This window comes from Oncorhynchus clarkii, chromosome 5 (assembly GCF_045791955.1).
Source record: "Oncorhynchus clarkii lewisi isolate Uvic-CL-2024 chromosome 5, UVic_Ocla_1.0, whole genome shotgun sequence".
NCBI lineage: Eukaryota > Metazoa > Chordata > Actinopteri > Salmoniformes > Salmonidae > Oncorhynchus > Oncorhynchus clarkii.
In genome coordinates this window covers 70,903,497-70,924,673 of record NC_092151.1, presented here as the reverse complement: position 1 = coordinate 70,924,673, position 21,177 = coordinate 70,903,497, and the positions used below count along the sequence as shown (strand labels likewise).

The 21,177-nt window shown below is 44.2% G+C and overlaps 2 pseudogenes; both read right to left on the bottom strand.

Annotated features, from left to right (window-relative positions):
* Positions 1-634: 634 nt before the first annotated feature.
* On the bottom strand, positions 635-12,952 carry LOC139409323 (flavin-containing monooxygenase 5-like; annotated as a pseudogene).
* A 6,412-nt stretch (positions 12,953-19,364) lies between these two features.
* On the bottom strand, positions 19,365-19,772 carry LOC139409747 (polyisoprenoid diphosphate/phosphate phosphohydrolase PLPP6 pseudogene; annotated as a pseudogene).
* Between the last annotated feature and the right edge of the window lie 1,405 nt (positions 19,773-21,177).

The window sequence follows — 21,177 nt, the reverse complement described above, 5'->3', positions numbered from 1 at the left end:
GGGCAGATGTGTGTGAACAACAGGCAAGTCCAATATAAAGTTGTATTTTTTTCAAAGTTGCCGAAATGCCACATGTAAAGGCTTATATCAGTGCGTCCGTAACAACCTAACCATTATGAAACATCTAATAGATCAAATAAGCCTCACATAGCAAATTAGCGATCCAAAAAAATGCTGACTAAATTTGACACTCCTTGACCTCTGACAAGGTGAAAAATCTGTTGATTAACCCTTAATTGCTACTGTGCCGCCATTGATAATGGCTGACCCTGGCTGTGACCCCATTCACCAAGGGTGTCTCAGGGGAAGTTGGGATATGCAAAAACACATTTCCATTTAACACATGGGTATAGTACATTCTTGTACGTGTACACGTGAAACAGGATAAATATAATCACCCACCAAGTTATTTATTATCTATTGTAAACCTGAATAACAATGCAAACCCATCTAAATCTGTCACCCATAGACTGTACTCACCTGGTCCAGTGAGTGGACCCAGAAGCCTGTGTGTTGCCTGCTGTGTTCGCTGGTGTGGAAAACCTCTAAACTCTCAGTCAAAACCCAGATTGTTTTGTATGTCCAGTCGTATGTCAGTCATGCAGTCAGGGGATATACTTTGCTCTCTCTCAGCTGAAGTAGTTTTGACTGGAAAATGTCAAATGCAAATGTGCATTTGGTTCGCTTAAACATTTGCTATGTTGCGGAATGGTTGAACATTGGAAAGAAAAACAATATTTATGAAATTTAATATGGGGTATTAAATTTAACAGAAGTTTTTTTTTCTACCCAGTTATACACAAAGAGCAGTTCAGTTCCAATATTTAATAATATACTTCACAGCAGAGGAATGGCTCTGACAATCATGAAGATCACATGAGGAGAGGAGAGGAGGGTGGTGTTCAGAAAAGAGAGGAGAGAGGTGGTTTAGGATGAAAAGAGGGTGGTGTTCAGGCTCTCTGGGGGTTGAGGGTGGAGAGGAGGGAGGTGGAGGAAGATGGTGTTCAGACTCTCTGGGGGTTGAGGGTGGAGAGGAGGTAGGTGGAGGAAGATGGTGTTCAGACTCTCTGGGGGTTGAGGGTGGAGAGGAGGGAGGTGGAGGAAGATGGTGTTCAGACTCTCTGGGGGTTTAGGGTGGAGAGGAGGGAGATGGAGGAAGATGGTGTTCAGGCTCTCTGGGGGTTGAGGGTGGAGAGGAGGGAGGTGGAGGAAGATGGTGTTCAGGCTCTCTGAGGTGTGAGTTTGGAGAGAAGGTAGGTGAGGGAGGAGGGTGGTTGGAGGTGGAAGTAGTAGGCTGCTGCTCCTCCCACCATCGCTGTGAGGCTGAGCTTTAGCAGACGGCCCGCCACAGAACATCCCTGCTTCTCCTCCACCTGGTACAAGGATGAAGGCAGAAGAACACATCATATTATAATAACCTATTCGATACCAATGTACATTCATCTTAAATACAAATATCTTAGATGCATCTTCAGTATGAATATATAATAAATATGTCACCTGTCTGGTCTTGAAGGGCTGGAACATGCGTTCAAACTGGGTGAAGATGGCTTGGCGTGCCCCTGACCATTTCCCTGGGCCGGTGATACGGTATTGGTAGGCAGTGACGGGACCCCACAGAACCCTCTTGAATAGGGGGTAGTCAGTGAAGAACAGCCAGGCCAGGCTGGGTCTGACCCCCACCTCTCCAGCGATGTCATCCATGTAGGACACAAAGTCCACCTGCAGCGGCACCAGCTTGGATACGATGTAGCTGTGGACAGGACAGAGCAACAGTCATCAGTTATTAATTATTCAGGATATTGATTAGTAATACCCAGCTTTTATTATTTTTATTTAATCCATTTTAGAATAAAGCTGTAACATATCAAAATGTGGAAAGAGTCAAGGGGTCTGAATAATTTCCGAATGCATTGTATTCATGTATGCATGAAGCTTAGATATTAAATGGCTTTGGGATGGACAGCCATCTCACTTCTTGTCCATGTCCTTGGTGTCGCACTCCACAGCCTTCAGCATGGCCTGGTTGGACGGTAGCTTCTTATGACCTGAGAAACACGAGACAGAACTAAGACCACTCCTCTGATCAGAACTACACATGAAGCAGGTGGGGGTAGAAGCAAATGATGTGCAGTAATGGATCCTGATACCTCTCTACTGGCTATCACTCAGTCTGACCTTTAAAGACACGTGTGACCCAGCGGGACTGCATCTCTGCCTGGGGCATGATGGCACCCAGGGCATGGATGAAGCCTACTATGGCCATGGTGGGGTGCTCCAGGGTGGGGGGAAACACATGCTTGTACTGCCCCAACCGGTGGCCAGACTTATGCATTACGTTGGGAGGCAGGAAGGGAAAGTCGTAGTTGTAACCCGTAGCGAACACAATCACATCCACCTAGAAAACGAAACACACTTAGCCATGTTAAACGTTAATAGGGTGTGTGAATGCGAGCATGTATGTTTCAGTGTGTGTATCTGTGTCTGGCTGTGTGTCCACCTTGTCCACCACACTCCCATCCTCAAACACCACACTGGAGCCTCTGATCTGTTGGACATTGGGTTTGACCATGACTCCACCAGTCAAGATCTTATTGGGAAGCTCATCATTTATCACTGGAATTGTACTGAACAACCTAGTTGAGAGCGGAAGGGATGAAAAGAGAGGATGTATACATGTATTGTGTACACACACACACACACACACACACACACACACACACACACACACACACACACACACACACACACACACACACACACACACACACACACACACACACACACACTCTCCGAACCAGCTGAGCCAGTTAACTGGCAGCAGTTGGAACAGGATGTGGACAAAGCGTGTGTTATACTTCATGTCCACGGGCAAGCCGTTGTCCGACAGCACACGTATAACCCACGCACCGCGACGCGTGCTCAGATACACCTGCAGAACGGGAGATAGGAGGGATGGGATAATTCATTTATCAAGAGAGAACATAAGAGAACATTCTTCCCCCAGCTCACACTTCATTCACAGACCAAGAAAACAGACAATAAGAAACAAACAACCCATACAAATAAACACAGAAACTATGCCAATTGAAAATCGGACCCTGTATTAGTGGTTACCTGCTCTGAATCTGACCCTGTATCAGTTGTTAGTTACCTGCTCGGCCACCCGGCTGGACTCCACAGCGATGTCTCCTCCAGAGTTGCCGATGCCGATCACCACCACCCTCTTCCCATGAAGGTCCTCTGGACCCTTATAATCCCAACTGTGGAAGTACTTCCCCTCAAACGACTCAATACCTGAAACCAACAGAATACTTGATTGGCATGCTCTACTGTGTGTGTGTATATTCAGTATATACAGTATGTGTGTGTCAGAAGATAGTCTCAGCTCTGATAATGGTTCAATGAGTTTTTTCTTGCCATTGTGCTAACTGCTTACTCTGGGGGTCTGGGCCAGGTTATTGTAAAGCACTTTTTTATAAAAAAAATATTTTTATTTGTTGATTGATTCTGCTGACCTGAGAAGTCTTTAAGTGGAAGGTGTGGGTAGGAGTAGTGACCAGAGCAGACGATGACAGAGTCAAACATGTGTCTCTCCTCCTGTCCCTCCCTGTTCTCTGTCACCACCTCCCACTGGCCTGAATGACTGAAGTCTGGCCTCTGTCTCACACTCCGCACACTGGTCTGAAACACACACAATTAACCAACCTTGAACCCACCAACCAGCCCTTTATTCCCCATAATTGGGTTTGTAAAGTCACTGCTGCCACCTGGAAGTGGATGTGCTGCAGCAGTTTGAAGTGTTCAGCATAGAGCCTGAAGTACTGCAGGATACGGGAGTGGTGCATGTAGTTGGGGTAGTCAGCTGGGATGGGGAAGTCGCTGAAACACATCATCTCCTTGGAGATATTGATGGTGAGGGAACGGTAGATACTGGCTCTGTTGGGCTCAGAAACTTCCTGGAAGGAGGCAGACCTGTTTAAGTCATAGCACTATGATCATCAATATCCATATTATCATCTGATAACTGACTGCTCCCTTGTGCTTACATAATAAATAAGATCTCACTCTGTGAGCATATTAGGTCAACTCAAACGTGGAACTGTTTCACCCATTTATAACCATTACATTATGTTAGCTGCGCTAGGCACAACAGTGTGGTAACTATTCTGTAGATTGATACATACAGATATATAACATGGATTTGGTCTCCTCCCCTTTGATTCTATAACACCCTCCACTCTTCTGGAAAGGCTTTCCACTAGATGTTGGAACATTGCCGTGGGGACTTGCTTCCATTCAGCCACAAGAGCATTAGTGAAGTCGGGCACTGATGTTGGCCGATTAGGCCTGGCTTGCAGTTGACGTTCCAATTCATCCCATAGGTGTTCGATGGGATTGAGATCAGAGCTCTGTTCAGGCCAGTCAAGTTCTTCCACAATGATCTTGACAAACCATTTCTGTATAGACTTCGCTTTGTGCACGGGGGCATTGTCATGCTGAAACAGGAAAGGGCCTTCCCTAAACTATTGCCACAAAGTTGGAAGCACAGAATCCTCTAGAATGGCATTATATGCTTCACCAGAACTAAGTGGCCTAGCCCGAACCATAAAAAACAGCCCAAGACATTATTCCTTGTCCACCCAACTTTACAGTTGGCACTATGCATTGGGGCAGGTACTGTAGCATTCCCCTGGTATCCACCAAACCCAGATTCGTCCGTCGGACTGCCAGATGGTGAAGCGTGAGTCATCACTCCAGAGAACGCGTTTCCACTGCTCCAGAGTCCAATGATGGCGAGCTTTAAACCACTCCAGCCGACACTTGGCATTGATCTTAGGCTTGTGTGTGGCTGCTCGGCCACGGAAACCCATTTCATGAAGCTCCCGACGAACATTGCTTCCAGAGGCAGTTTGGAACTCGGTAGTGAGTGTTGCAACCGAGGACAGACGATTTATACGCACTATGAGCTTCAGCACTTGGCGGTCCCATTCTGTGAGCTTGCATGGCCTATCACTTCGCAAACTGAGCTGTTGTTGCTCCTAGACGTTTCCACTTTACAATAACGGCACTTACAGTTGACCGGGGCAGTTCTAGCAAGGCAGCATTTTTGATGAACTGACTTGTTGGAAAGGTGGCATCCTATGACGGTGCCATGTTGAAAGTCACTGAGCGATTCAGTAAGACCATTCTATTGCCAATGTTTGTCTATGGAGCTTGCATGGCGGTGTGCTCGATTTTATACACCCGTCAGCAAACGGGTGTGGCTGAAATAGTTAGTCCACTAATTTGATGACTACATACTTTTGTATATATTGTCCACCGTTGGACTGTTAGTGCCAACATGGCGACCATTATAACATCCTGAATAAATCTGCAAACTAAGTTTGCCAAATGTAATGTACATCAGTCCCTGGTCCCAGGCCTTGCCTTGAACTTCCACAGCCCCCGATGTCATCACTGCTCTCGAAGCAGGTGGGCTCCAGACCCTCGTCCAGACAGCTCTTGATGCTGGTCAGACCTGAGGGACCCGCCCCAATCACTGCTACTGTACGCACCATGATGGAACTACAGAGAGAGAGAGAGAAGGTTAGTACCATGCTGGAACTACAAGGAGGAGGGAGAGTGATGGTTAGTATGGTACTACAGGGAGAGACACACTTCAAGCCCCTACCCCCAGACAAGGGAAAGGAGAGAGGGAGGAAGAGTAGGAGAGGAGAAAGAGAGGGAGGGAGAGTATAGGAGAGAAGGATAGACAGCAGAGGTTGTAGGCAGAAGAACTCATTGTAGGCAGAAGAACTCAGCAGTTTGTTGTGCAAACCTTAATTGCTCTAATTTAACTTACATACACTGAGTGTACACAACATTATGAATGCCTGATCTTTCCATGACATCCTGAAAGCTAGGATCCCTTATTGACGTCACCTTTTAAATCCACGTCAATCAGTGTAGATTAAGGTGGAGGAGAGGGTGAATGGCCAATACAAAATATTTAAGTGCCTTTGAACAGGGTATGGTAGTAGGTGTCAGGTGCACAGGTTTGAGTGTGTCAAGAAGTGCAATGCTGCTGGGTTTTTCCACGCTCAATAGCTTCCATTGTGTATCAAGAATGTTCCACCACCCAAAGGACATCTAACCAACTTGTGGGAAGCATTGGAGTTAACATGGGCCAGCAGTGGAACGCCTGACACATTGTGCAGTCCATGCCCCCGACAAATTGAGGCTGTTCTGAGGGCAAAAGGGGGCGCAGCTCAATATCAGGAAGGTGTACACTCTGTGTAGATGATATCAGGCAGGAGAGTGGAGAGATGTTCTTTAGTGTTATGATAAAAATAGAATGCTGAAGATAAGGTCACAGCAATGGCTTCTCTCCAGGTCGTTTAGTTACATTTAAATGTAATAATCTGACTTTTGAGCGATAACTATGCCACACCCTGCAAACATTGACCAGTTTGAAATTAGGCTAAACATTAGAAAAGCAAAGGCCAAACTTGCACACCTATTGTAATACCAGGTGCATGGAGAAAAACTGCATGCTGATTAGAAAACAAACTGCTGCATGCTGGTGATCTTAAAGAGGAACTCTGATTTGGCCTGTTCTTGCTCCTCATGTAATGCTGGCAGCCATGACACACCCATCTGTCAGAACCTTGCCAGCAGCCGTTTCCCCCCACTCAATCACAACAAACAAACTTCCTGCAGGTTGAGTTCAATTCACATGACCAGACGTGAAATGGGTTTAGAATATTTTTTTAAGGAATGGCATGTGACACAAAAAAAGAGGAGGAATTACTGTTTGGTCAGGTTTAAGTAGGGGGGTAGTGGTGATTAAGAAGAGTGAAAACAGGGGTGGAGATTAGCAGTTAGTAGCAGCTGGAGGAGTTACGTTCAAGGCAAACTAGTAAAGTGTTGCAAAAAATAGGCTGATTTGCAATGGTTAACAGCTGGTGCTTGTTGAGTTGCTAGGCAACTAGTTAAGTGTTATATTCAAGTCTGGTCCTTTCTCCTGAATTTGTTTAATCCTTAACGCCATTTCACTAGTGTCAGGACTAGACATGAAATGGGTTTAGAATATTTATTGAGGAGGTGGAATGGATGCGAGAATGAGGATTCAGCAGGGAAATGAGAATGAACCGGATGAAGCCAAGGGCTGCAGATCAAACATCCGGAGGGGTTGACTCTGTAGGGTTTGGCTTGGAGCCTCAGGTAAACATCACCGTCAGGTCGTGGTACAGTAGTTAGGCAGTATCCCCAATAAGAGAGCACCAAGTTAGTTGGACCCAGGATAGGAAGTGAGCTGTTCTGGACTTCATGTGCAGAATGATTGGCGATATAGTGGAGGTAGAACAGTCATACGGACTAGGTGCCCATGGAGAAAACTAACCATAGACCCCAGGAGAGCAAGCAGAAGTAACCGTGGCAAGGAAAAAACTCCCTTGAATGAAAAAAACCTTGAGGAACCAGACTCAGCTGGGGAACAAATACTATTTTTGCAGGTTGGGCAGGATACAGTGCGTGAAGTAGATGGTGTCCGTGAAATGAGGCGGAGACTGGAGGACTGAGACTGAGTTAATGCAGGTTCTGCGAGATTAGCATGTTGTGGGCTGTCCTGATGTTTATGTCAGAGCGGATGTAGGAATGATAGACTTGAGAGGACCAGTGGCCGAGGAGTTGTACGGTGTGGTCTACGATGCTGTGTCGGGATGCCATGGAGGCGGCAGGTGTGTCCAGAGAATTGGTCAACAAGATAACCAGACAGGGATAGTATTTGTCTCAGATGGGAATGGAATCATTGACGAGAGGCGATGGAAGCAGAATCAGTGTTGAATAGTGGGTCGGATGGAGAGGCATGTTGAGATTGTCTGAGCTGCAGGAAGTAGGTAAGTGGTTCACAGAGGCTGAGGGTAGATGGTAGCCGGAACTGGTAGACTGGTGTGGTCCTGCCAAACTGATTGAGGATGGGAACGTCTGACACACTAGGATGTCGAGAAGGGTTGTAGATAGTAGATGAGGATGTAAACTCTGAACATTGCAGGAATCCCAAAAAATGCCAAAAGACACATTGATTATGGTGTGGAAGAGACTGTGATGGAGATGTAACCAGACCGCAGCGTCTGGATGCAGGCAGACAGGATGTCGAGTGTTATGGACTGGTGTCGAGGGGGGGACTTCTGTGCGTTGGAAGCCCTTGAGGAGAAGGGAGACATGCAGGTGAGAGGAGGAACATGAAGACCCAGTAAGCAACTTGAGAAAGATGTTGATCCTGGCCAGGTACATCCGGATGGATGATATCCACATGAAGAGGGATGAGCTGGCATGGGTGAAGAAGGCAAACATGGTGACCAAGTCGTTGGAGGAAAAAGGCAGGTGATAGAGGGCATTCGGAAAGTATTTAGACCCCTTGACTTTTTCCACTTTGTTACGCTACAGCCTTATTCTAAAATTGACTAAATCATTTCCCCCCTCATCTATCTACACATAATACCCCATAATGACAAAGCAAAAACAGGTTTTTCAGACATTTTTGCAAAAAATATACAAATATTTCTAAACTTTTTTTTAACCCGTATTCTCCCCAATTGGTAGTTACAGTCTTGTCTCACCGCTGCAACTCCCATACAGACTGGGGAGAGGCGAATGTCGAGAGCCGTGTGTCCTCCGAAACACAACTCAACCAAGCCACACTGTTTCTTGACACAATGCCAGGAAGCCAGCAGCACTAATGTGTCAGAGGAAACACCGTGCCCCTGGCGACCGTGTCAGCGTGCACTGCATCTGGCCCGCCACAGGAGTTGCTAGTGCACGATGGGAGAAGGACATCCCTGCTGGCCAAACCCTCTCCTAACCCGGATGACGCTGGGCCAATTGTGCACCCCATGGGTATCCCGGTCACGGCCGGCTGCGACAGAGCCTGGACTTGAACCCAGATTCTCTAGTGGTACAGCTAGCACTGTGATGCAGTGCCTTAGACCACTGCACCACTCGGGAGGCCCAATATTTACATTTACATAAGTATTCAGACCCTTTACTCAGTACTTTGTTGAAGCACCTTTGACAGAGATTACAGCCTTGAGTCTTCTTGGGTATGACGCTACAAGCTTGGCACACCTTTATTGGGGAGTTTCTCACATTCTTCTCTGTAGATCTTCTTAATCTGTGTCATGTTGGATGGGGAGCGTCGCTGCACAGCTATTTTCAGGGTCTCTCCAGAGATGTTTGATTGGGTTCAAGTCCAAGCTCTGGCTGGGCCACTCAAGGACATTCAGAGACTTATCCCGAAGCCACTCCTGCATTGTTTTGGCTGTGTATTAGGGTTGTTTTCCTGTTGGAAGATGAACCTTCACCCCAGTCTGGGGTCCTGAGCGCTCTGGAGCAGGTTTTCATTAAGGATCTCTCTGTACTTTGCGCTGTTAATCTTTCCCTCTATCCTGACTAGTCCCCCAGGCCCTGCCACTGAAAAACATCCCCACAGCATGATACTGCCACCACCATGCCTCACCGTAGGGATGGTGCCATGTTTCCTCCAGACGGGACACTAGGCCAAAGAGTTGAATCTTAGTTTCATCAGACCAGAGAATCTTGTTTCTCATGGTCTGAGATTCCTTTAGGTGCCTTTTGCAAGCTCCAAGAGAGCAGTCATGTGTCTTTTACTGAGAAGTGGCTTCCGTCTGGCCACTCTACCATAAAGGCCTGATTAGTGGAGTGCTGCAGAGATGGTTGTCCTTCCGGAAGTTTCTCCCATCTCCACAGAGGAACTCTGGAGCTCTGTCAGAGTGACAGAGTTCTTGGTCACCTCCCTGACCAAGGTCCTTCTCCCCCGATTGCTTAATTAGGCCAGGCGGCCAGCTCTAGGAAGAGTCTTGGTGGTTTCAAACTTCCTCCATTTAAGAATGATGGAAGCCACTGTTTTCCTGGGAACCTACAGTGCTGCAGACATTTTTTGGTACCCTTCCCAAGATCTGTGCCCCCGACACAATCCTGTCTCGGAGCTCTACAGACAATTCCTTCGACCTCATGGCTTGGTTTTTGCTCTGACATGCATTGTCAGCTGTTGGACCTTATATAGACAGGTGTGTGCCTTTCCAAATCATGTCTAATCAATTGAATTTATCACAGGTGGACTCCAATGAAGTTGTAGAAACATCTCAAGGATGATCAATGGAAAAGGATGCTCCTGAGCTCAATTTTGAGTCTCATAGCAAAGGGTCTGAATACTAAAGCAAATAAGGCATTTCTGTATTTTTTAAGGTCATCATGGAATAAGGAGGGACTGGGGTTGGTAGGGGTTCTGCATTTGTGGCCAAGTGCCGTAATCTCTGAAATTGGAGACGGGACAGATAACATTGGCCGGTTACATTGGCTGGGTACATGTCCATCTCTGAGAAGGAACTGACAGACGTCTAACCTGGCTGTCTTCGGAAGCTCATGATAGGCAGGGAGTCAGAACGGCCCCGGTTAATGATGGCCCTTCTGGACCCTTCATTTCCTCAGAGAAAAGCGGCTATGGCAGCAAACCAATGACCTCTGTAGAAACTTCCGTACCCGATGGAAGAGGCAGTGCAGTGAAAAGCTGTAAGTCTTCAGGAGAAGAGACAGTCATCATAGAAAAAGGTGATACCGTTCCAATGACTGAGGAGAAGGTGCCAAAGCCTGAGCTCCGAGAGGCACGAGGGATCTAAGACCACGGCGTGAAGCAGGAAAGGTACGGAGGTGGCCAGGGAGAGAAGGTGGGACAGGACGGAACTGTCTTAAGGGGTGATCCTGATGGCAGAGATCAGGTGGCCCAGCAGTGAAAGCTGCTGACTTTTAGTGCAGTGTGGAGATTACAAGTAATTGGATAGCGGGAGGGAAATGCGTTTGTAGAGAGGCCGGGAGGCCTGAAAGGAGACTTTGTCCAGTATGATTCTGAGAAATTTGAGGTGAGTGGAGGGGCCTTCGGTCTCTCTTCAGAAAGAGGTACGCCAAGGTGGCTGAAGGTGGAATATTGAAGAATCTTAAATATACATACGCACTACCATTCAAACGTTTGGGGTCACTTAGAAATGTCTGTGTTTTTGAATGAAAAGCAAAAAAAAATCTCCATTAAAATAACATAAAATTGATCATAAATACAGCATAGACATTGTTAATGTTGTAAATGACTATTGTAGCTAGAAACGGCAGATTTTTTATGGAATATCTACATAGGCGTACAGAGGTCCATTATCAGCAACCATCATGTGTTCCAATGGAAAGTTGTGTTAGCTAATCCAAGTTGATAATTTTAAAGGCTAATTGATCATTAGAAAACCTTTTTACAATTGTTAGCACAGCTGAAAACTGTTGTTTTGATTAAAGAAGCAATAAAACTGTCCTTCTTTAGACGAGTTGAGTATGTGGAGCATCAGCATGTGGGTTCGATTACAGGCTCAAAATGGCCAGAAACAAAGACTTTCTTCTGAAACTTGTCAGTCTATTATTTTTCTAAGAAATGAAGGCTGTTCCATGTGAGAAATTGCCAAGAAACTGAAGATCTCATATAACGCTGTGTACTACTCCCTTGACAGAACAGCGCAACCTGTCTCTAACCAGAATAGAAAAAGTGGGAGGCCCCGGTACACAACTGAGAAAGAGGACAAGTACATTAGAGTGTCTAGTTTGAGAAACCGACGCCTCACAAGTCCTCAACTGGCAGCTTCATTAAGTAGTACTCGCAAAAAACACCAGTCTCAACGTCAACAGTGAAGAGGTGACTCTGGAATACTGGCCTTCTAGGCAGAGTTGCAAAGAAAAAGCCATATCTCAGACTAGCCAATAAAAATAAAATATTAAGATGGGCAAAAGAACACAGACACTGGACAGAGGAACTCTGCCTAGAACGCCAACATCCGAGTCACCTCTTCACTGTTGACGTTGAGACCGGTGTTTTGCAGGTACTATTTAATGAAGCTGCCAGTTGGGGACTTGTGAGGAGTCGGTTTCATAGGGAACATTAATTTCACTAGGCAAGTCAGTTAAGAACAAATTCTTATTTACAAAGACAGTCAAGGAACAGTGGGTAAACTGCCTTGTTCAGAGTCAGAACAACAGATTTTTACCTTGTCAGCTCAAGGATTTGATCTAGTAACCTTTTGTTTACTTGCCCAATGCTCTAACCACTAGGCTACCTGCCGCCCCAGACTTGAGGACCGACGAACTCCATACTAGGGTCCTTTGGCAGGGTATGCAAACCATAGAACTTTGGCTGTGGAGCCATGGTCAATCTGTAGCTATAGGACACATGATCCTTTGAACGCTTTTGGGGGCGATGAAATAATGGAGCCCTATTCAATGAAGGGAAGCGAAGTGGGCGGAGGGGTGATTTGCAAATGGAGCGTGGCAAAAGAGGGCATCATTGTAATCCAAACCCAACCTTCTTTATGACTAAAATGATCCTATTTACACGTACATTATAACACTAGAATAAATGTTTCTGACTCATATCAATGTCACATAGGCTGTTTTGAAAAGGATGAGTTGCTTTTTAGGGGCAGTCGCTCTTTAATGCACCACAGAATTGAAGGCTCTTTTTTACCCACGTTTTGATTTCAACAGACATTCATTGTTTAATTCAAACATGAAATCTAATCCTCGTGAAGATAATCCTACCTCTAACACTTCAATTTAGACAAAAGGATTTTCCAGCATTAAGACATTAGGCTTAAATATAACAGAACATCTACAGAATTCTTTATTCCAATGTAATTGCAGTATACATTCAGCATAATAGTGTACAGAGCACATGACATTTCTACATAGATTCTAGCAGTAATGTCTTCTCTAATGCGACTTACCTTTGTGTTGAGTGTCGGCAGGTGAGGGTTGTGTGTGTGTGTGTGTCAAAAGGGAAGAGCTCATCACAGCCTTTATTGCCGAGCAAACACAGTGACGTTTTTTTAATCATCACAAAATAAGACATGGATCAAAGTGAACATGTTTAACATTGACAGGAGTGCAATGACCTGTGTTATATTGGTGGAGGTTAGATATTACAGTCAAAACAAATATCTGGCATTGCACCACATCTGGTACATTTCCATGATGCAGATTTCTACCATACTACATATTCTAGATCAGATTTCTACCATACTACATATTCTAGATCAGATTTCTACCATAATACATATTCTAGATCAGATTTCTACCATACTACATATTCTAGATCAGATTTCTACCATACTACATATTCTAGATCAGATTTCTACCATACTACATATTCTAGATCAGATTTCTACCATACTACATATTCTAGATCAGATTTCTACCATACTACATATTCTAGATCAGATTTCTACCATACTACATATTCTAGATCAGATTTAAAACAAACAATTCTGCAGAATAGCATCAAGCTCCATTTAAAATTCCACTTTGTCATTTCTAGTTTTCAGCTACTTCTATTAAGCCACAAAAGATAAAACTGATGTCATTTTGTCCCAGATAACTAAATATAAACCACATGGTGAGTCAATGTCACAACTTGACACATTTATTTAAAAAATATATATACAGAATTAATGCAATCATTCTGGAGTACGCCTCCAAAATCCATAGAATAAAGTCAAATTTGCTACAGTATAAAGTCAACCCAAAATAACAATGTTTGTGTCAACAAACTTTGTTTGACTGTACAGAGGCTGAGATGGCCAAACTGGTAGCGCACAGTTCCAAACAGACTACTAGCTCCAAGTCCGGGGCCTATAGGGTTCTGGCCAAAAGTAGTTTGGGACTAAAAGTTGTCAAAAACTCCAGTCACACAAGTCATAGACAGTTCTCTCTGCAAGCAGTATCAATGCAGTCTGGAACCAAAAGGAGCTCCTACTCACAAGCCATAAGACTGCTGAACAGTTTGTTAAATAGCTACCCGGACGAACTCTTTTAACTCATTACATACACTGCTGCTACTGTTTAGCTAGCCTGTCACCTAGACACTTTATCCCTAACTACAGTATTTTTATTTATTTAATTGAACCTTTATTTAACTAGGCAAGCCAGTTAAGAACAAAGTCTTATTTACAATGACGGCCTACACCGACCAAACCCGGACGACGCTGGGCCCATTGTGCACCGCCCTACGGGACTCCCAATCACGGCTGGTTGTGTTTCAGCCAACCACTCCAAAAGTTTGGACACACTTACTCTTTCCAGGATTTTCCTGTATTTGTACTATTTTCTACATTGTAGAATAATGGTGAATACATCAAAACTATGAAATAACACATGGCCATGAGGCAAGTGGTAACTAAAACAGAGTTTAATGGCTGTGATAGGAGAAAACTGAGGATGGATCAACAATATTGTAGTTTCTGGAGCTAAGCACAGGCAAAATCCTAGAGGAAAACCTGGTTTAGTCTGCTTTCCACCACACACTCTGGGAGATAAATTCACCGTTCAGCAGGACAGTAACCTAAAACAAGGCCAAATCTACACTGGAATAGTTTACCAAGAAGACGGTGAAATGTTCCAGAGTGGCCAAGTTACAGTTTTGATTTAAACCTGCTTGAAAATATATAGCAAGACCTGAAAATGGTTGTCTAGCAATGATCAACAACCAATTTGACAGAGCTTAAATATTTTTTCAAAATAATAAAATGTTGCGCAATCTAGGTGTGGAAAGCCCTTAAGAGACTTACCCAGAAAGGTGGTTCTAACATATTCAACTCAGTGTTGAATACTTGTCTAAATTAAAATATATTAGTGTTGAATTAATGACTTTTAAAAAAATTTTTTTTACAAATGTTAGAACTTTTCTTCCACTTTGACAGAGTATTTTGTGTAGATTGTTGACAAAAAATTACAATTAAAACCATTTTAATCCCACTTTGTAACAAAATGTGGGGGAAAAAATCAAGGGGTGTGAATACTTTCTGAAGGCACTGTATCTACCTCAATTACCTTGTACCCTGCACATCAACTCGGTACAGGTGCCCAGTATATACTGCCAAGTTATCGTTACTCATTGTGTATTTATTCCTTGTGTTATTATATACTTTTTTGCATTGTTGGTTAGGGCCCATAAGTAAGCATTTCACTGTTAGTCTACACCTGTTGATTACGAAGCATGTGACAAATAACATTTGATTGGGCATAATATTCTCAGACATACGTTAGTGAGTAGATAGACAACACACAACAGAATGAGATGCGTTCTTCCTTATTGCAATGTTAAGAGAACCATGACTGCTTTGGTTGGTTGTTTCTCATCAGAAGATAACAGAATGCAGTTTCTGGGGAAGCCATGTCATTGGTTCTTGAATCAGTACAATTCGACCAATCATTGGTTAGGTCTAATTTCTACTACTGCATTATTGCTAAGGAAATACAGCTTGTATGTATGCATGTATGAATATATATATGAGAGAGAGAGAGAAACTGTTGTTTACAACAGTCAGAGACAAAGACCCTACTGATGTAGACCATCTCTCAGGGAACAGTACATGAAGACTAATCAAGACCAACTCATCATGTGTAGCTGCACTCACTGCATTGTAACATATACCAAATCTTCACCATCAAAATATTTCTCAGCAAAATACTTAATGTTTAGTTTGGAGTCATACTTGAGCATGGATGCAACATAACAGTAGATAAGTGAGGGGGAGTCAAGGGAAAGTAGTGATTCAGCTGGAGGGAATACAAGATACATGGCGAAGAGCAGCTGAGGAATGGAGCGCTAAGGGAGTCTGACTCTTCTCTCTGAGCAGAAGTAGACATGGGGGGCCGAGAGAGGGAGAGACAGCTGTAATAGAGTGAAGGTGAGAGATGGAGAGAGGGAGAGAGAGAGAGAGAGAGAGATACAGCTGTAATAGAGTGAGGGTGAGAGACGGAGAGAGGGAGAGAGAGGGAGAGAGAGAGAGAGAGAGACGGGGCTAATAAGCTGCTCCTCCATATTTAACCACGGCGAATGTGTTTGAGTGGGTGGCCTCCTCACTCACACACACCTCTTCCAGGTTTCTCTCAGTTACAGCAGAATCCACTCAGCTGAGAGGAGGATAGGAGAGAGAGTGTTTTTGGTCTCAGAGTTGAGGAGATAGAGAAAAGTGGCTGGGGGATAGAAGAGGGAATATTAGTCATCAGAGTCAACAAAAGAATGTTCCGTCTGCCAGGATTAGGGTGTGTGCAGGATCTTCACAATGTGATAACACTGGTAACGGCACAAAATGACCACTGTCTGTAAACACCCAGGACACCTGAGAACTCTCTGACTGAGTCTCTCACTCCTGCCTCACATGCACCAGAGAATGTACATTCAAATAGAGGGGAGGCCATGAGTAGTCAGAGCAGAGAGCAGTTTAACAGTAGGGCAGTTAAGGACACGGTGGAAAGCACTTGGCCACTAGATCCGGCCCACAGCTAACTAGTGGCTAAGGCACGCACCATGGTTACACCATTACCACCATTAGCGGAGTTGCCAACAACCAGATGTATCCCTTTAACATTGAAGGGGGATTTGTATTTTATACCCAAGAGCAGGAACAGCACCATTTAGTGGTCAGAACCTGGTAATATCAGAATGTATTACAACTTCAAAGACTAATCTCTCTGAACAGGGGGAAACATCACCAAATTCACTGAGAATGTATTACATAAGATGAAGAAACAATACTCTGAGCCGCAGCTTCGTACCACTTGTCAAACATATAAAACTGGTACTGTATACTTGTTGGGTTGAGAGTGGCGTGGGGTGTGGTGGTCCGTGGGTGGCTTTTCACCATTTCTTTGGAATCCTCATGTCTAACTCATTGTTTGAATTTTTGGGGGGCCAAATCAGATGTTATGTAGTATATTTATAGAATCCTATAATTTAAAAATGGCCAATTTGGGTGCAATCAATTAGCTTAATTTCTCAGAGATCAAATTATATTTCAACCAAATAATGTTGCAATAAGGCAAATCTTATCAGTTTCTAACTACAGAAACATTTTCAGAACAATTGGAGATGGTGGGTGTCATGGCTCACTGAAATGACATGGAATGACCCGCCTGCTACGTTAGGTTACACGTCACACAGGGGTTTAACCTGGACAAACATTAAATGATGCACCTCAGACGGGTGCTTTGTCTACACCTACACACAGACATTACAATGTGTGTGTGTGTGTGTGTGTCAGTTACACCTGTAACAAAACAGTACAGCAGGAATGAGCAACCAGTCTTGGACATTCACCGTCTTGTGATCTCAAATGCGGAAGACACATTTCAGTTGAAGGCATTCAGTTGTACAGCTGACTAGGTGCCTTCCCTTGCTATCAGAAAGACACAAAGCTATTCTACTTCTACCATCTCTGGGACTGAACTATAAAACCTGCCCTGGCCTCTCCGGTTTTCCCTGCAACCACTGCAAACCTGTTGCAAAACTATTTAGACAGTTACTATAAGGAATCAACTCTCCACAAGATGAGAACCATCTTCAGGATCAGGTCTCAGAGCCATAGATAAGGAGAGATCACGTTTAACACATTAAAAGGTTATAAAATGAATGAACTACATGTTTGATGTCAGCGTAGCTGTAAAGTTGTTGGGTAATCTAATTTGGAATGAAAACCATGCCTCCTGTCTCTGGTTAAAACATCATCAATGTTAATTATTTTTTAGCATTCACCCATCTGTAGACAACTGGTATTATTCCTCAAGATCTGCAATAACACATTCAGGGTGACTATATTTCAGTGAGAAATAAAAAAGACAAACCATTTCATTTTGTGAACTTTACATAGTATGAGTCATAATACCCGTAAAACCAAGTGGTCAAACAAGTTAATTGTTCCAAACCTTTTTCCACCATACATTTTAGAAACACTTCACTGTGTTTCATGTAGGCTTACCTTGGCATGACATTCTGATAACCGTGTAAATCGCTCTAGGACAAGGTGACTTTTATCAATATATTTGCCTGTATTTACCCCCCAAAATGTAAACATTAATAATTAGCTGCTAATGTGACTATTTTAAAGAACTACAAATGCCATGATGATGTGGATGAGAATGCCGAATCAAGGCAAAGGTAAGAGTCTCTAGATTAACTAACTATCTAATGTTAGCTAAATATAGTAATTAATAAATTGGCTACATTTCTTTAAAATTGACAATTCTGTGAATGGTCTTGTGCAAGTTTTAAATTGGAAGGCCATAAAGGCCAGGAAGGCCATAAAGATCATCAAGGACAACAACCACCCGAGCCACTGCCTGTTCATCCCGCTATCATCCAGAAGGCGAGGTCAGTACAGGTGCATCAAAGCTGGGACCGAGAGACTGAAAAACAGCTTCTATCTCAAGGCCATCAGACTGTTAAACAGCCACCACTAACATTGAGTGGCTGCTGCCAACACACTGACTCAACTCCAGCCACTTTAATAATGGGAATTGATGGGAAATGATGTAAAATATATCACTAGCCACTTTAAACAATGCTACCTAATATAATGTTTACATACCCTACATTATTCATCTCATATGTATATGTATATACTGTACTCTATATCATCTACTGCATCTTCATGTAATACATGTATCACTAGCCACTTTAACTATGCCACTTTGTTTACATACTCATCTCATATGTATATACTTCACTCAATACCATCTACTGTATCTTGCCTATGCCGCTCTGTACCATCACTCATTCATATATCTTTATGTACATATTCTTTATCCCCTTACACTTGTGTGTATAAGGTAGTAAGTAGTTTTGGAATTGTTAGCTAGATTACTTGTTGATTATTACTGCATTGTCGGAACTAGAAGCACAAGCATTTCGCTACACGCGCACTAACATCTGCTAACCATGTGTACGTGACAAATAAAATTTGATTTGATTAGATTTTTGATTTGATTTAACTAGTATTGTCAAATTTTCAAATAGAGCCGAATACATTGATAAAAGTCACCTTGTATTTAGCCCCCAAAATGTAAACGTTAATAATTAGAGAGATTGAAACACAGCCCTTATTTGAAGTGTTTCTAAAATTCCCTATGGGAAAAATGATTAGAACCATTTCCCTGTTTGACCGTAAGGTTCTATGGCTGTTATGACACCTCCACTGTGAGGCTCTATACCATACAAGTTTAAAATAAGTCAATACATGATGTGTCCACACACACTTTCTCTCACTCCCTCTCTCTTTTATCGCAGTATGGAAGAGCACCCTGCTCCTAGGTACTTCTGATTGCAGTTACATATGGGTGGATGGTTGGTTAGTGGTAGGCTTTGTTGTAGTTGTTTGTCTTGAACAGGTAATGATGAGTGACCACAGTGTCAGTATGGGACAGGATCGGTCAATGTTTCATACATATTGGGACAGGGCATGTCTCCCACCTACCACACCCTCCCATCCCCTCCTCTCCTCTCACCCCTGGATGAGCCCCAGGAGCACCTGCATGCCCAGCGATGATACCCAGAGCATCTCCACCAGGTTGTACTGGCAGTAGCCCATCAGGAAGCCAAACAGCACCTCGGTCATGTTGTGTCTTCCCAGCAGCACCCGGCTCAGCCCCACCAGACCAGAGCACAGGAACACAAGCACCCGCAGGGGGGCGGCCAGCACCAAGTGGACCAGCAGGAAACGGGCACACATGGCTGCGCGGGTGGCGTGCCCCGGGGGGAAGGAGTAGCGGTCCACGGAGAAGGTGGCGAACATGTCCATGCGGTTGTGGGATGGGCGGCGCCGACGGACGACCGCTTTCACGATGCCAACCAGGATCAGGTCAAGAATGAGAGCTGAGGGGAGAAGACGCAGAATGGGGTGGGAGATATGAGAGAAAGGGTGAAAGAGATGAGAGCAATTACATGGTTGGCAAACAGACCAGTCAGTAAACCCACACAAACGTATAATGTTATCACAGTATATGAGACAACAAACTCTATGCCTGTTTGAGCCGAACCTCCACACAAACACACACGCGCTCAGTAACAGCTTTGGCCTTTTGCCAGAGAGAGAAAGAGAGAAGATGTGTGAGGAAAGAGAAAGAAACAAAGACAGAGAGAGCTGCAGTCTTTTCCTCCTTATCTGGGCTGTAAAGGAGCAGCTGTCATTGGCTCCTCCAGCCCTTCTGGCTACATCACACAGTCACACAACAGGGACCGCCTCTCCCGTCTGCTTATGTCACACAGCAACAGACTTCTGCCAACTGAGTGGTACCGGCACACTCTGCTACTGTACTGTAGATTCTAGCTCAGGCTGAACCTTGTGAATACTTAAACTGCACAGAGGACCCCTCGCTCTCTGTAACTCTCTGTCTGTTTATTTTTCTGTCTGTGAGACAGGCAGACATTCAGACACTCTTTCACCCCAGGACCACACCACCACTACACACCAACAGGGGACATTCTCTGTCTTTTCTAGTGTCTGACTGTTCATAGCGTTGGAAGACTTGAGACGACAAGAGATGGCGCACTCTGCCTGATCCCCCCTGGATGTGTATTTCTAGCATCAGCATTGTAAGTGTGTGTGTGAGAGAATCTGGCACCAGCGTTTTAAGTGTGTGTGTGAGAGAATCTGGCACCAGCATCTGAAGAGTGTGTGTGCGTGTTTACTAGTGATGCGCGGGTCAGCCGTTTGTTCACACACATTTGTTAATAACACATCCGCAACCGCCTGACTATGTGATGAAGTGAAACTGAGTCATGCACCCAACCCTAACCTGCAAATAGGCCAATAGAAAATGCTCTGTACAGATGGAGACAGCACATTATCCTGCACAGGTGGTGTGGGCTAATTTTTTTATACTTAATTTAGATATGTTTCTGTTTATAATTTGGGCATTCTATGTTGTGTGTCTGGTTTGTCTATTTCTATGTTTGGCCTGATATGGTTCTCAATCAGAGGCAGGTGTTAGTCATTGTCTCTGATTGGGAACCATATTTAGGTACTCTGTTTTGTGTTGGGTTTTGTGGGTGAATGTTCCTGTCTCTGTGTTTGCACCAGATAGGACTGTTTAGGTTTTCACACAGTTATTGTTTTGTTAGTTATTTCATGTATAGTTCCTTTATTAAAGAACATGAATAACCACCACGCTGTATTTTGGTCCGCCTCTCCTTCACCTAAAGAAGACCGTTACAGAATCACCCACCACAACAGGACCAAGCGGTGTGGTAAACAGCAGCTGCAGAAAAAGCAGCAGCAGGAGAAAGAACAGAGGCAGCAGCAGCAGGAACAGCAA